The sequence below is a fragment of the Lepidochelys kempii genome, chromosome 21 (assembly GCF_965140285.1).
Source record: "Lepidochelys kempii isolate rLepKem1 chromosome 21, rLepKem1.hap1, whole genome shotgun sequence".
Taxonomy (NCBI): domain Eukaryota; kingdom Metazoa; phylum Chordata; order Testudines; family Cheloniidae; genus Lepidochelys; species Lepidochelys kempii.
This window is the reverse complement of record NC_136400.1, coordinates 8,295,713-8,311,092: the sequence shown is the minus strand read 5'-3', so window position 1 is coordinate 8,311,092 and position 15,380 is coordinate 8,295,713. Positions and strand designations below refer to the sequence as shown.

Here is a 15,380-nt window from a genome sequence, read left to right as displayed (position 1 = left end):
CCTGGAGGATGCTATTTTGGGGGGATGTGAGCTTGCCAGCATGCCTTGAAACTGGCATGGACTATCAGTAGCATCTGGAGGGTAAGTCAGCCTCTGGCCTTCCCTTGGAAGAGCATGACTAATACTTAGTCTTGCCGTGAGTGCAGGGGACTGGACTAGATGACCTCTCGAGGTCCCTTCCAGTCCTACGATGCTATGGTGGTGATAGTGTCCCACTGGGCAGTGTTATGGGGGTTCAATGCCCACAACTGGTGCCAGATTTTTCTAAGAGCATGGCATCCAACATGCGGAGATCTCCTGATGATCTGCGCCTGTCTTTGGCTTGCCTGAGGAATCTGTGGCAAAGCCAGGAATTGAGCCATCGCTGCCCTGGGCCTTCACCACAAGACCCCACCCTTCCTCCTAGATTCAATGTGTGCTCAGCAGCTGCATCCTTCTGCTAGCACCCCTCCCCCAGCCCCACCAAGCCCGCCACTTTATGTGCTGGAAGGTGAATTCCTGTAGCGACTCACTGGGCTGCTTTAATTTTTGCAAAATCTGTGCTATCGGTGCTGTCTCACCAGCCACCTGATGAACCTCATTTCATTCCCTTCTTTCCCTCTTCTCGCCTTTATTTATCCTTGCCTCTTCTCTTCTCCCTGCTCTCCATCTGAGCCAGCCATCTGCAGTCAGTTGCACTGTCTGCTCCAGGCACGGGCATGCATCTCCAAGTGCCAGCTCCCCTGAGCACCAGCTCCCGGATCCTGTTGCTTGTTTATCTGGCCTTACATGGCACAGTATATGGTTCATATTTAGCAACAGTGGTTCCAGAAAAGAGACTGGGCGGAGGCAGGGGGAATCTCTCCACCTCCTTTCCTTCTGCCACTCTTCCTCTGCAGTACCTGCCTATGTCGGCCAGGCAGCTGGCTGGGAAATCCTGCCGTCACTGCAGCGTCCTGCAGGCAAACGTGTAATGCATTAAGTCCCTGCAAGACGCTACAGATTACGCTAACTTTTTGCAGCACAAGGCAGTTTGTGCTGCAGTGCTCCACAGTAATCTGGACTGCAATGCATGGGCTCTCTGCAGTGCTGTGTCTCGCCTTGGGGCAGATTGTGCAGTTGTCCCAGAAGTCTGGGCTGGAGGAAAGCTGGGGTATTGTCCTGTCTGTAGCACTCAAATGTATTGTCCCTCCTAAAGATAAAAGGAAACTGAAGGTCAGATTTCCCCTCTCTCCAAACACCGCTTCCTTCTTTCTCTCCCAGACAAACAAAGACAGAGCAGCTGTTTGCACAAGATAGTGAGAAGTCTGCTTTTATGGGGCATGTTGCAATACAGGGGTAGTTGGGTGTCCTTGGTGACTGCCTCCAGATCACCCCCTGTTACTCCATCTGCTGCGGTGGGAACCCCGGTACAGTTCCTTCAGTGTCTGTTTTAAACCCTACCGCAGATCCATCCCTGGTGAGGCCTAATCTGGGAATGATGAACTCACCCAGGCTTTTCAGTTAGATGAAGTGAGCTGTAGCTCACGAAAGCTCATGCTCAAATAAATTGGTTAGTCTCTAAGGTGCCACAAGTACTCCTTTCCTTCTTGCAAATACAGACTAACACGGCTGTTACTCTGAAACCTGGCTTACAATGGTTTCTCCAGAAATCAGAGTTGGAGGGAGGAGAATTCACCCATCCATTGTCAGAAATTACCTCTTATGTTGCATTCAGCTCTTCAGGTTATGCAAGGCTCAAGAGGCTGCTGGGTTCCCTCCCAATGGCCTTTTAAACTGGAGAGCTGGCATCTTTCTGGCATTAACATGCATTTCTTAAAGTGCATGGGATCTCTGTAACTATGCCCCTGGCTGACTTAACCTTTTGGATCTAAAAGCGTCCGCCTCTACTGCTAGAGGTAAAGGACCTGGTCCCTTAGGCTGGCCCACAGTAACTAGACTCGTTTCCATGTTGGAGACGCACATGAGGACCTTTTAACCCAGCACTTGCAGCCTGGCTGTGTCAGTGTGAAACATTCATGTGCACGTGGGCTTCTAATTATGTTATGGAAATCTTACTATAGCCCTGGTCTTGTCATGGATGTGAAGGGAGCCGTGCTACAACCCTGAGAACATGGCTTGGTCTGGTCTGTCCATGGAAAACCAAATCACACTGCCGACCCATCACACAAGCAACACTCCACTGACTTCTTTGGGACCATGTGTAGAACCAGGCTCCATATGGGCCTCATTGTAACAGGCTTGGTGAACTCCTGGACTGGAAGTCAGTGCCCTAGTAGCTGCAATTGCAGATTGCACCTGACTTGCAGAAGTAATTTAGGCTGAGACATGGGTCAGTGTGGGGAAGGTTTGAGTTCCCTGTTTAGAAGAGGACAAGGAAGGTGGCCAGACCTCTGCTGGAGTCACCGAGTGACTCAGCAAGCAAAGATCTGCCATTAATGCTAAGAATGGAAGTCAATGGGCAAGACTCTGCTGCTGGTCACATGGTGTAAGCTATTCTTCCAAACGCTCGCTGCAGTATTTGAGCATTTTCTGCCCTGTCTCCTTGCTCCCACTTGCTTCGCTCTGCCAAACCTCACTGCAGTTTCAAAACTGCTCTGAGGTCCTGCTTGTGCAGTGTGCGTGTTCTTTGAATTCTCCCCCTGGATTGGAGCCAAAGGGTAGTGTAAAGCAGTGACACAGAAGGGATTTGCAAAGGAGCATGCTACAGCTGGCTGTTCCAGTTTAGTGTGGGATGACACTGAAAAACCAAAGAAATAGAGGAGCTGTAGCATCAAAGGCGTGGGTGCCAGGTTACTATCACCATCCCTGCTTTGCAGGGGTTGTCAGCGGTGGCAATCCTGCCAGGAGGGGGTGCAAGCCCCCGTTAGCTCCAGAAATCCTGCCCAAGCAGAACTCAATTAGCAATTAAATGGGGTTGTGCTAATGAGGAAGACCTCTCTCCCTAGTCCCCCTCACCCCCTCATAGTTAAGTGGAAGTGGAGAAAAATGGTCAGGTTTCAGAGCCAGGTGTGAGTAGGAATGTAGTCTGGGGCCTTGCTGTTAAGCCAGTAACACTGGCCACTTAGCATATTCAGTAAAGATCTTTCCTACAACTGCCTGCCTACCAAGTTGCTTATTGCTAATGATGCCCCCTGACGCTCAAATTGCTGCAGTAATCGCCTGCCCTATCCTGTCTAAAGCTGCCACTATCCCCAGATTAGCATTGGGGATTAGATTCTTTATAAAGGTTTGCAAAAGGCAGAAACCATTGCAAAGCTTCCCTTAAATGGTTAAAATGCCAAGGGGTCCAACCTGTGCACAGTTAAAATGTCCAGCAGTCATCCTGCATAACAGCAGTGCTGCACAGAGCTCTCAAGAGCACGTTCGCAGGGACACCATAGCTGTCTCTCCTCTTCCTCTGGCTTTTTTGCATTTTTTCCTCCCTATCACCTCCCCACACCAAGATTCCAAGCAGAGGCACTTTATTTTTTGGTATTGTGTTTGCACCTAGGAGCCACAGGTGTGAACCAAGACCCCGCTGCGCTAGGTGCTGTACAAACACTGAACAAACAGTCCCTGCTCCAAAAATCTTACCCTTGAAACATGAGAGGCGGCAGGTGGATACAGACAGGTCGGGGAGCACAAGGAAACAATGAGACCGCATTGCTCCACATTGGCCAGTCGTGGTCTCAGTACACCAGCAGCCTAAGTGTCAAGTGTTGTGGGTTTTTTGCAGGCCTCACTGTTCTGCTGAATGGATTTTGGGCCAATAGCCAACCGATTGGGACTGGTAGACGGGTTACTTATAACATCGGATTAGCTGGCTGTACTATCTCCCCAATAAGAGAACCGCTCAGGTGGCTCATTGCTTTTGATTCAAGGGCAGACAGATTGGGGAGGTCTAGCTCGCATCTGCCCTGAGCTGTGACGGAGGGCCCCAAACCCTGCTAATGACAGGAGGGTGCTGTGACTGATGCCCTCCAGACTGACTCTAGGATCTGCCCTGTCTGCAGCTTTTCCATCTTAAATGAAATGACCAAGCCTCAAGATATGTAACCCAACTCAGTCCAGCCTGCCCCTAAACGGCTGCTGAACAAAATCCCTTCCCGACAGTGGGACTGTGCAAAATCCATCTGGTTACTTATGTTCCCTCTGTCTACACCACCAAGCTCTTTTGGGTGGGGCATACATACAGGGCCTCTAGTTGCCACTGTCCCATCAGTGATGTGGTGATCAGTGCTGTGCTTTGGTGGTGGGGGAATTCAGAGGCCCTTCACTAAAAGGGGAAGCTGGAGATCGAAGAGGTGGAGTCACTGTACCAGGGCAGTCAACCCATCTGCTAAATGGAAGGGCATGAGATGGCTGATTGTGGCTCATGACTTCAGGTTGGTGCTTGGGAAAGGGGTGTTGGATTTTTTTTTACTTCTATTTTGTCTTCATGCAGCCGGGAACCTGTGAGGCATTTCCCAAGACAAGAGCAAGAAACCATGCGATGGGGTTTGGGACGCTGCTGCAGTAAGTGGGAGGAGAATTATAGGTCAGAACCAAGCCTGCTGTAGGCACAAAACTGTGACTTCAGAGGCATGTTGAAAGTATAATTGGGGGGAGGGGGGAAGAGAAAGGAAATGCAAGTAGGCATTTAAATGTCAGTCTGTTCTCTGCTACCCTGCTTCAGTGGGAGTGGCCCCGGATTTATTCTGGGATAACTGAATCCAGCCCAGGGTATGGAAAGGGAACAGGAAAAATCCAAAAGCCTGGATGCACTGAAAGCGGAGACCGAGGCTGGACGGGACGACTTTAGCTCAGGCTTCCAAAAGCCTCAAGGTGGCCGTTCCATCCCAAGTGCAGGGTAAACCAGAGCCCACCACAGGGGTGGAACTCAAAACATGCAGGGAGCTTCCTTGGAGCCGGGGTGAGCTGCAGCAGCACCAGTCGCTCTATGTGTCGGCCTGGTCTTGGCTCAGGGAAAAGGGGGCTCTTAAATGTCCTAGCACTTAAAGCATGCTAGTGTTTAAAAACTGCATGCGAAGCGTGGGTAGGCAAGTCCTAATCTCTTCAGCAACGCGTGAGCTGGTTGCAGGGTTACGCTAGGAGGCCTGTGGTTGACATGGGGAATGAGCATTAATGGTCAACTGGCAGCATGTCTTACACCCATCCCCACTTCGCCTGCCTGCCCCTGCTCTACGCAGGCTGTTGCACTCAGTGCTCTAGAAGTGACTACTGATATTTCTTTTATAAACCAGTGCACACGCCATTGTGGACACTAGTTGAAACCTGGCTCACGTGGGCTCAGCTGTGCTGGGAAACTTGCAGGCACAAGCCGAACAGCTATAAATAGTTTGCCACCGAGCAGGGCTTCTCCCCGGCTCTAAACTACACGCTGCCCTGTCCAATCTCTTTCCAGAGGTTTATTTGCTTAATAGAAGCAAGTCAACACACAGAAAAACAATCTTTTTTTTTAACTGTCCTCGCGTCCAGGCTCCAGCCCCATCTCTGACCAGCTCTGCCCCCTCTGGGACAGTAGCCTCAGGGCTATCTCCCTGGGTACCTAGCCCAAGCATGGGCGCTGCTACTCTCCACTGTGGCTTTCCCTCCCCGGGCACAGGCTGTCCCAAGCCATCACCTTCACTCCCTTCCACCTCCCATTTGCTGCCCTCTGGCAGCCCTGTGTAGGCCTAGGTGTGGCCCAGCCTCCGTGAACTGGCTGGCTTGGACATGGCTGTTCTGAACCTGGGGGGCTGGGCCGAGGCCACCCTGCCTCAAATGTGGCCACCAGGGGGTTTTCCCTGCAGCCACCACCACTTCCTGGGTGGGGATGTGGGGCGGGTGCAAAGCATCGGCCTCTCTCACTTCCTCCCTGTTGCTCCTGGATGCACGTCTCTGGAGACTGGTGGGGCACAACGCTGAAGGAGTAAGGTGAGCCCTCCCCCGGTGAGGGGGGACGGGCCTAGTGGGGCTCAGATTTCAGCCCCGGGTGGCTGTGCAGCGGGGACTTAAGGAGCCTGGCTGCAGACTAGGGCTCCAGGCATGGGGCTTCAGACTCCAACCCTTGGCTCCGAGCTCTGGCTCTGGCCATGTGTTGCCTGACCCGCAATCCCACTGGTGGCCACTGGCGAGGGATTAGAGCCCACCACCACGTGGCCAGGGGTTGGGAGTGCACGCCGACCCTGAGCTCCAGCAGCTGCTGGCCCTGGGTGTACATCTCCAGCACTGGCCTTGGGCTTTGGCAGGCGCGGGCTCTGGCCATGCAGCAGCAGGCAGACCCCAAGCGCCAGCCCCAAGCCCTGGCAGCAGCCAACCCCCAACGGTGTGCTCCAACCCCCCCCACCCTGGCCATTGACCTTGGGCAGCTGCTCCTGGGTGTTGATCTTGGGTTCTGGCAGGTGCTGGCCATGGGCACCGATCCCCAGCCCTGGTCATGCAGCAGCTGGGTCTGGCGGGTGCTGGCCCAGGACGTGGGCTCCAGGCTTGATCTCCAGCGCTGACCCTGGGTGCCCACTCCGGGCGTTGATCCCCTGGGCCTGGGCTCACCATCCCAGGGCACCAATGCCCAAGGCACCAGCCCACGCTTCTGACCGCACTGGCAGGGCCCTCCATCCATCACCCCAGCCTCTGCTCCCTCATCCCCCCCTACCCCTCTATCCAGGTCTTAACTTGCCAGGACTTGCTGTGAAAAGTGATATTAACAAATCTTTTTCTCAGCAGTAGTTTTATTGTCTCTGCAAAAAACCCTACATTTACAGTGACCTGGATGTGGGCACATGCATATTTATACAAGCAAGAGTTGGTGGCCGCACTCTGAGGCCACCAAATGTTTGTTGAGAACCCCTCACCTGGTCTATGCATGGGGACCAGCTATCCTGTGACAGTTAAAAGCTGATATAAGCGCATCCACACACAGATTTGCATTGGTTATAAAAGTGGTTTCAGTTAAACCAGTGCAACTTGGTAGGGGTGTGGGGGAGAGGCCTGTGAACCACATGTGACAGATGTTTGTCACATGGCTTAGCATACAGTTCTGGTCACTAGAGAACCTGAACAAGGACTTGCATGGAGCAGGACAGAAGGTTCCCTGGTTCTGCTTCCCCAGTGGCTGAAATCCTAGTCTAGACAAGGCCTTAGAGCAATGGCTCCTCTCTCTGGCTCCATCTCTCCCAGCTAAGCAGACCTGTTGCTGTGGTGGGATTGCAGTTGGCACAATGCAAGGCACTGAGATGACCTGTGACTCCTGGCTGGAGTGTCACTCCCTTGAGCTCAGTTCCACTGTACATTTGAAACCGTTCCAGCTATTTAGGCAGCATTGGGCTGGCCGGTCATTCTTCAGCTACAGGCTGTGCTCGTTGAGGGGTTGGCTGGCTGGCTGATGGGCTTGCTCAGGACCCTGGGAATGTCTCCTTGTTTTACTACAATAGAAACAGTGCGGGGGGGTGTGTGTGTGTGTGAATGGTCCCCTGCTGTGTTGCACTAGCTTGAACAATTGGCTCCAATCAGCCCTGTTCTCCCCCCACTGCTCCCTTGGCCCACGTGACCCTGTTCTCATTTATTGGTGCCCTGATCGACTGTGCAAAGCCACCACTGCGCTGGGTCTGATCTCCTGATATCGCAGGTGCTGCTCTGCAAGGGTTGAATTTGGTGCCTGGTGTGCAGGCTTTCTTCCGTCTTACAAATATTGCCTTTTGGTCTTCTGTGTGTCTCCCTCCCTTTAATTGGACTTCTTACTGCATGGAACAGTTTGCAGTTATATATGGAAAACGGCCTACACTTCCCCAGGAGCAGGGCTTGCCAGGAAGCGAAGCTGGGCTAGCAGCAAGCTTGCTCTCCCTGGGAGAGCATGTGGTTTTCTTTCCCCTATCACAGCTACACTCTGCGGTCTTTGTATTTAACCATTTAGGGGGGCTCAGAGGAAGAGAGTGGGTGGAGATTGCGCATCTCTGCCAAAATACTTCAGGGAAGGAGGCAAAGTTCTAGTTTGAGTCCCATTTAAGGGAAGTTCCTACCCCAAGTAGATCACTGCTAAAGATAGGCTTGGAGCCACAAACACTTGAACTGGATTTTGATTACCTCCATTTTGTTGGGGGGGGGGGGTGACTGCATCTGAAGCTCTGGATGGCATGGTGGGATTTGGCTTTCAAGAATCCCCATGTTGGGGAATTTCTGATCTGGGGTGTTGATTTGTGCCCATTTCAACTAAGAGCTGGCACAGGGAGCTGTCCCTAGTCCTACGTGGATGGCCCCATTCCTAGTTTGCCCACAATGGGGGATATCTGTAGGCTGCACCCTAACTCTCTCCCTGCCAGGACTACGGCCATGTCTCTTGGCTCCATTGCCCTAAGTTTCTGTTGACTTGCCAGAGCAAGACTGCTGGTAAGGAGATGCTATGCTGCGCTTGCTACCCAGAAGCTACTGCCTTCTTCTGTAGGGGAGCCTGGCAGTCCAGGGATGGGAGAGTCTGACCGGCCAAGCAGTGTCGCAGCCAGGAGAGGGACGTGTTCTTAATTCAACAGGAAGCAATGGTTCAGCACAGGGCTGGGGAGTCCAGACTCCCGAGTTCAATTCCCAGCGGTAGGAGGGAGTGGATTCTAGTGGTGGGTGGATGGAGAACAGTCAAGACTCCTGGCTTCTGTTTCTGCCACTGATTCACCATGTGACCTTGGACAAGCCCCTCCCCCTCTGCCTCAGTTTCCCCTTCTGAAGCGCAGATGATGATACTGAGTGGTACAGGCAGTCGGTCAGTAAAGTATGCTGCATCTGTGGAAGGGAGCAGTATTACCACAGCGACTAGCTTGCCCCAGGGAGATGCTTTCCAATGTGTCAGCCATGCGCCCCCTCTTTGGAGGTGCAGCCAGACAGGACATGATGGGGGGGGGGGGGACATAACCGAGTGAAAAGCTGTGGGTGGGGGGACTCAGCCCCCTCTCTTCCAGTGGTTGTATTGGTAGCTAAATAGCCAGTTTAGACATGGGAGCTGGTGCGTGCCATTGGGCAGATAGGGCCTCTGGGAAGAGCTCCATTGGCCTGTTCTCATCCAGCAATGCCCAAGAGATGCTACCATGCACGTGCTGCCCGTCGCACATATTTGAGGCCCATAGCGTACAGCAGCCACCCTGCTAACTCCCAGAGCCTGACCTGCTGGCCCCCTCCTGATCCCAGCCCTGGAAGCTGCTTGCAGCTATGCTAGGAGGAAGTGACCGGGCCTATTTTAAGCTCCCTGGGGACCTTCAGGATAGGAATTCCCTGGGCCAGTGTAACTCATGCTGCCAAAAATAACCTAGCTGTGGCCATGTGTGCTGGCTGGTAATAGACGCATCTCTCTCGCAGTGTCATGTCTCTATCCTTCTGTTAGGTCTCTTTTGCTCTCCTTCATGATCTCCGTGTCTGTCCCTTCTCCACTGGTCAGATTCAAGTGTCTCCATGCTGAGATCCCTCCTCTCCCAGCTGCCGAACGTGAAGTCAGGCCCCTCACAGAATGCCAGCCGTCGGTGGGGCTCCCAGCCCTTCCCTCTTCCAGTGAGAGGTGGGGGAAGGCTTATGCCTGGCTTCTGGCACAGAGAGGCAGCCTATTTGGATAGGGCGTAAGACTGAGGAGGCCCTGAGGTTAGGGTTGCCAACCCTTCAAGATTGTCCTGGCGTCAACAGGAATTAAAGATTAACCTTCAAAGAGTCTCATGCTGAAACCTCCAGACCAAAAGTGGTGACCCTACCCTCAGTTGTGTGTTCTCAGCTCCACCGTTGTCCTGCTGTGTGACCCTCAGGCAAGTGGCCTCTCTTGCTCCTTGCCTCGGTTTCCCCATTTTTTTTAAATGAAGGAACCATCGCAGCTTTGTGTGGACGTTGCAGGAAGGAGTTTGTTAGTGCCAGTAAAGTTGCTCTGCATGTGGGGACGCCTTGAGGGCTGTTCCAAACCCAGCGTGTTTGCTCTTCCCCCTGCTGGGGCTTGCGTTTCCAAGTATGTGAGACGCTGTCTGAGTTCAGTATATCCCCAACATCTGTAGGGAAATCTGTCACTGGTTTGAGGGCTATCCTAAAGGCTTGGTGCTGACTGGCTCTGTGCAGTGGAAACAGGGAAGCAGCCAGGGCTGCAAGTGGGTATGGCAGAGCCTGTGTGTGTGAGGCAAGTGTAGGGGGTGCTGAGATGCAGGCATATGGCACTGAATGGCTGGGCGTGATGCCAGCAGCTCCAGCTCTCACAATGAACTCTGCATGGGAGGGAGGGGGGCAGGGTGGAGCTGGATTCTTGAGCTTGGGTGCAGTGCTCTGAAGAGCAAAGCTCCTTCACAAGCACTCTGGTTCCCTGCCAGGGTGTGGCACATGGAGGGGGAGTGAATGCTGCAAGGCCTTGCTTGTGCATGCTGCCTCTTCCTCCCCTTGCCCCCAAAAAAATGCAACTGCCTTCTGAAGCTGCTGCATCTGCAGGCTGGGCCCCAGTAGAGACGGGGTTGGAGTGGGCCAAGAAGGCAAAAATGGCCAGAGTTGTGCTCAGCAGCAAGGCGCTGTTGTGACGGTGGTGGGGGCAGGAAGGAAGTGCAGAATGAGGCTGCTGCAGCTCTGTGGATGGAGACTTGAATGCGTGTGTGGGTGGGGTGGAGGGAGATTTGGGTATTTCATGAGCCTGGATCCTTAGCAGGTCTGCATGGGGAAGCTCTTGAACAGCCTGATGCTTGGAAGGAGCCTGGTTGCAGGCAGGGGGAGGGCAGTGGCATGGATGAGTTGATGTCTCCTGCAGCTCTGGGGAGGTACCAGGAATTGCTCTGCCTGCTTGGCCAAAGAAGCAGGGCTGAGCTTGGACACACCTCCCCATGCAGGGCTGGGGCATGCCAGAGAGACCTGCTCAGCACAGGTACAGAGCCATGCTTGGGGGGCTTGAGGCAGACTGTATGTGTGGCTCCTGACACTGGGACAGTGTTTGGGGAGAGGCTGTGGGTCAGGACTGAGGCGCATCAGGAGAAGCAGGGAGTCCCAGGACTGGAATAGCAGAGAGTGCCATGGGTCAGGATTGAGATGCATGGGTAGTGCTGAGCATACAGAGCTGCCGGTTTGGCAGGCTACATTTCTGACCGCTAACTTCATATCGGCATGTCCCTTGTGACCTTTAGCTGCCTGGAGAAGTGCTAGCCTGGCCCAGCCAAACCTGCTGCAGGGATCAGGATGTGGGAGGCGGGGAGAGAGGGCTCTTAACTCTAAGCTGAGGAGACAGGAGTTTGTCTCCTGCCTGTCACTTCTCGCATGTATTTTTAATGCTGGCCTCACTCACGTCCTCTCCAAGTTGCTGGCTGACCTCACATCACAGAGAACTCTGTACAACAAGCTTCAAAGGGGGCAAGGGCTTCCTCTGGAAAACTCCCAGACTCTGCATCAGCCTGCCAGTGCCATTGCCGTGCTGTGCAAGCCAGGCAGAAACGCTGCTGGGAGCAGCCCATCTGCCTGGCTGGGGGAACTCCCAGCTCCCAGAACCTCCTGCAGTCTGCTGGGAGGGGAATCCTGCTGGGAGGAGGCGAGGAGCTTGGGAGCCTTTGTAGTTGGACAGGATTCAGTCTTCCCTCTCTCACTGTCAGATGAGAAATGCCCTGGGGACCTCTCTGCATGGCCCAAGCACAGGGCTGAGAGCCAGCAACTTAATAGTACTCTGCTCTTTTTCTAATACCTTCCATCTAAGGGTCTGCAAGCCCTGCACAAATCCCCATGAATTAAGCCTCCCTGGAAGGTAGGCAATGAACTGCACTGTGCAGATGGGGAAACTGAGGCACAGACAGGCCCAATTTGGGACACCTGAAGTCTGGAGCTGCTTTTTTCTTTTCCCAAGGGGAGCCAAGCAACTGTCATTCCATCTGAAGCCAATGGGAGCTGTACCTCTGAACAGCAGAGCCCACGTATTTCCTAAAAACCAGCAGCCTCCACAATAGGAATTTGTGACTTGCCCGTCGCTGCAGAGCCGGGGATAGAACCCAGGAGCCCTGGGCCTTACCTGCAAGGCCAGGTCTTTCCTCTTGCAGTGTAATTTCCGCTCTGCTGCTCAGACTGGGAGGCCTTGTTCTAGTCGTTCAAAGGGATGATAAATGTAGTTTATCTACTACTGATCCCTGGCACGTAGGGGGCGTAGTTAAGCTGAAGTAAGCGCTGGTGTAGACACCACTAGGTCAGTGGAAGAAGTCTTCTCTTGACCTAGCTACTGCTTCTCAAGGGGGTGGATTTACCACAGCGAAAGGGGGAAAAACTTCTGTTGCTGTACCTGCAGCATGGCATCTGTGCCACTCCGCTATTTGTGGAGGCATATCTGTAGGAATTGGACACAGGCTAAGCTGCATGTTCGTGTTGTGCTTCTCCCCTCTTGGACAGTGGGAGCCTGCTTCCCTCTTTGGCTCTCATGCACTAGCATGGTCTGATTGGGTGGTGAATGCTGCAGTTCACAATGGGGTTTTTGCAAGGCTGCCGGGATAAGGCTTTCTGCTTGGCGGTGGGTCTTCTTGCCTGGCTGGGCACCACCTAGTGTGTGGTGGGGAAAGAGACAACTTCGCTGCTTGGGTTTTGTTGGCTCTATCTGATCAGTGGAAGTCAAGCTCACCTGAGCCCTCCCCCACAAGCAGCTTTCAGCCTCCTGGGTTCCTTCTTTCTTCCCCTTCCCTTCATCACCAGCTTCTACATTTGCTACCCTTGGATCATGATCCTGTGCCCATGCATTAAGGGGTGGATTTGATATCCCAGGGCATCAGTGGGATTTGAACCTGGGTCCTTCAGGGTCGGCACCATTCTATTTCACCACTTTCGAAATGGGCTCCAACTGTTCTGTGGACCCAGCATGTACCACGCTCCTGCCGCTTCTCCACTCACCTTTGACACAACCGTCTCCTAGGCCTGCCCCAGACATGTCCCTATGTCCAAGGCTGCAGCATAGGGCCTGTTAAGGGGCTGTTCCAGGAGGGATCATGTTGGTGAAGGGTGAGCCTGCACCTAGATCTGAATACGCTGCAACTTGATGGGGGTAGTGGAATCTGAACATAGCCCCTTGGCTCATTTCCAGTGTTAATATTGGTGGCTGCTCCCTGACACTGGCCATCGATGTAACCACTCCCAGCCCAGAGGCATTGATGGTCACCAATGCCCTGTGAAATGGTGAGGGTAGATGGCTTCCTGGAGTAGGTGGGGGAGGATTATATGGACTGTTGGCCTGCTTGGCTTTTGACTTCAGGTTGTACCTAAGCAAATGCCCTGATGTGTCAGCTGTTTCTTTTCCCTTCACAGTGCAGAACTGTGGCATTCCATGATGGCGCTTCGCAAACAGAGGGGACAAACGTGTGTCAATCAGACATGCTGTGTTAGGGGCAGAGGTTGGTCAGCGGAGGCAAAAGTGACATCCTGTAGTGGCAAATGCCAGTCACTTGGACTTCTTGTGCAAGAGTCCATCCCCTTTGCGCTAGTCTCTTGGGTTTTCCTCACTATCTCATTCAAGAGGCTAATGTCGTTTGTCACAAGTTGTATGATGGTGGCACCTTGGGGCCCCGAGCAACACAAGATCCTCGCCAGTCAGCTGTGTGCAAACAGAGTCCTTGCCCCAAAGAGCTTACAATGCAAATAGATGTGTGTGTGTGTGTGGGGGGGGAAACTGAGGCACAGAAGGGGAAAGCGAGTTGCACAGCAAACCCGTGGAAACAGAATCCTGGTTTTGAGTCCGTCAGTTGGTTACCCACTAGCCCAGTGTTGCTCAACCTTGTTTGATATTAGGAGCCAGCTTTCTGCTTTCCTAAACTGTGACAGGTCTCGAAGACTGGCAACGGTCCACAGACCAGTCACTGACAGGCGCTGCACTAGGCCTTGCTGCCTCCCCAAAGCAGCAGACCTGAACCGAACCTATCGAACTCTTTGGGGGAGTTAGGGTAAAACGGAGCCTGGATCCCAACCGTCCCAGGTGTTGGGCTTTGCAAAGTCAACCCTGCACTCAGCCTCCCCTGCACATTCCTAGGGCTCTCCCCTAACCCCCTTTCCAGCTCCAGCGCTACCTTGTAAAGCACAAGAGTTGTGAGGGGAACTTGGGTGATTTACTGCAGGCGCCAGGAGAGAAATACCAAGGCCTTAGATGGAAACGTTTCTCTTGACAGCTCCTCTGGAGATTTCCCCTCCTCAGAGATTTTTCTGCCTCCTGGGTGGTGCGGCTTCCACAAGGAAAGCCCCTGAGGCTGGGGGTACTGGCAGTCTGACTGCTTCCCGCATTCCTGAGTCATGAGTGAGGATTCTTCCAAGTGGTTCTGCTTCTCGGCTGCCCTGTGGCTTCTGCCCATGTATGAGCCTCGCCAGGGCTCGGGCAGCAGGGTTAGTCAGAGGATGAAGTAGCTTAGATGAACAGGTTTAGCACTGCAATTGAGAAACCAGTTTTTCAGATAGCTGTTGGCAAGATTGTTTGAAATGGGGGGCGGCGGCATTTGAGGCACACTTCACACCAATCCTAGACGTTCAATCCACCAACCTCTTCACTCTAGAAGGGAAGAAGGTGCTTGCTTTCTTTGTTAGCTAACCTGTGGTCAGAGCCTAGTGAGGTCAAGGCAGCTCTAGCTGTCACAGGTTTGAGCAGGTCAAGGTAAATGTTACAAGGAAGCCTGTGTTCACCTCAAACTACACAGCTGCCTTGTTTTTGGCTAGGGTTTCACTGCATGTTAGTTATGTGTTAGCTAATGTGAGTAAGAGCACCTTTTCTCCCTAGTGCGGACACTCCCAAAGCCTGACTCTTGTGGCTCTCCCTACCCGTGAGTCTCACAACGGTGCTCTAAATACCATTAATGGCAGAAAAGTCTTCCAGTGCTCTCTTTAAATGTATCATGCAGGTTTTTAAGCTTGACTGGCAGCTCCTGGAATGGACTCAGAAATCTTCTGCTGTAGAAAATAGGAACTCCCAGGTGGCTGGCATTTCCTGCATTGCTGGAGGGTGCCTCTGGGCAGAAGTTTCCCACCTTCGCTGCCTGGCAAGACTGGATTTCAAGGGCTCCCTATACTGAGGGGTTCTGTTTTACCTTCCCATTATCTTGAGCTCTTCTCCTGAGTTCAAGAGCCTCAGTAACTGCCCTGAATTTGAGCCTTCAGCACTTCTGTGGTGACCTCCTGAGCACACTTGATATGTCTGGGCAGGCTTTTGTTTGGCTGCTGATTGTCCCGCTGCTTTGTTCCAATGTCCTCATCCCAGGGCCAGGTTCCTAGTCCATCTGCTTAATTCTCAGAAGGGGTTTTTACTTCTGCAGGAAGTCAACACTGGGCAGCTGGAGGGCAGAGGGGAGCTCATCACAGCCTCCGGTGCTCAGCCCGGGTGAGGACTGAGGTGCATTTGCTGGGCTGAGTGCCGGGGATGGTACAGCACCGGTCTCTAGCCTAGGCTCTGCTGCTGCCGAACAGCAGTGCAGGGATGGAGTAACAGGGTCCGGCCAGAGGAAGTACAGCGA

At 53.2% G+C, this 15,380-nt stretch overlaps 1 protein-coding gene across 5 annotated transcripts in view; it reads left to right on the top strand.

Moving 5' to 3' along the window:
• ATP2B4 (ATPase plasma membrane Ca2+ transporting 4) overlaps positions 1-15,380 on the top strand; it is a 103,838-nt gene that overhangs the window by 16,120 nt on the left and 72,338 nt on the right. Inside the window, exon 2 of one of the 5 annotated variants that reach the window (XM_073320113.2) lies at positions 4,406-4,476. The exons of the other annotated variants lie outside the window; for them this stretch is intronic. The gene's annotated coding sequence lies outside the window, so the exon portion shown is untranslated. The remainder of the gene's footprint in view (positions 1-4,405; positions 4,477-15,380) is intronic. 5 annotated transcript variants of the gene reach the window in all.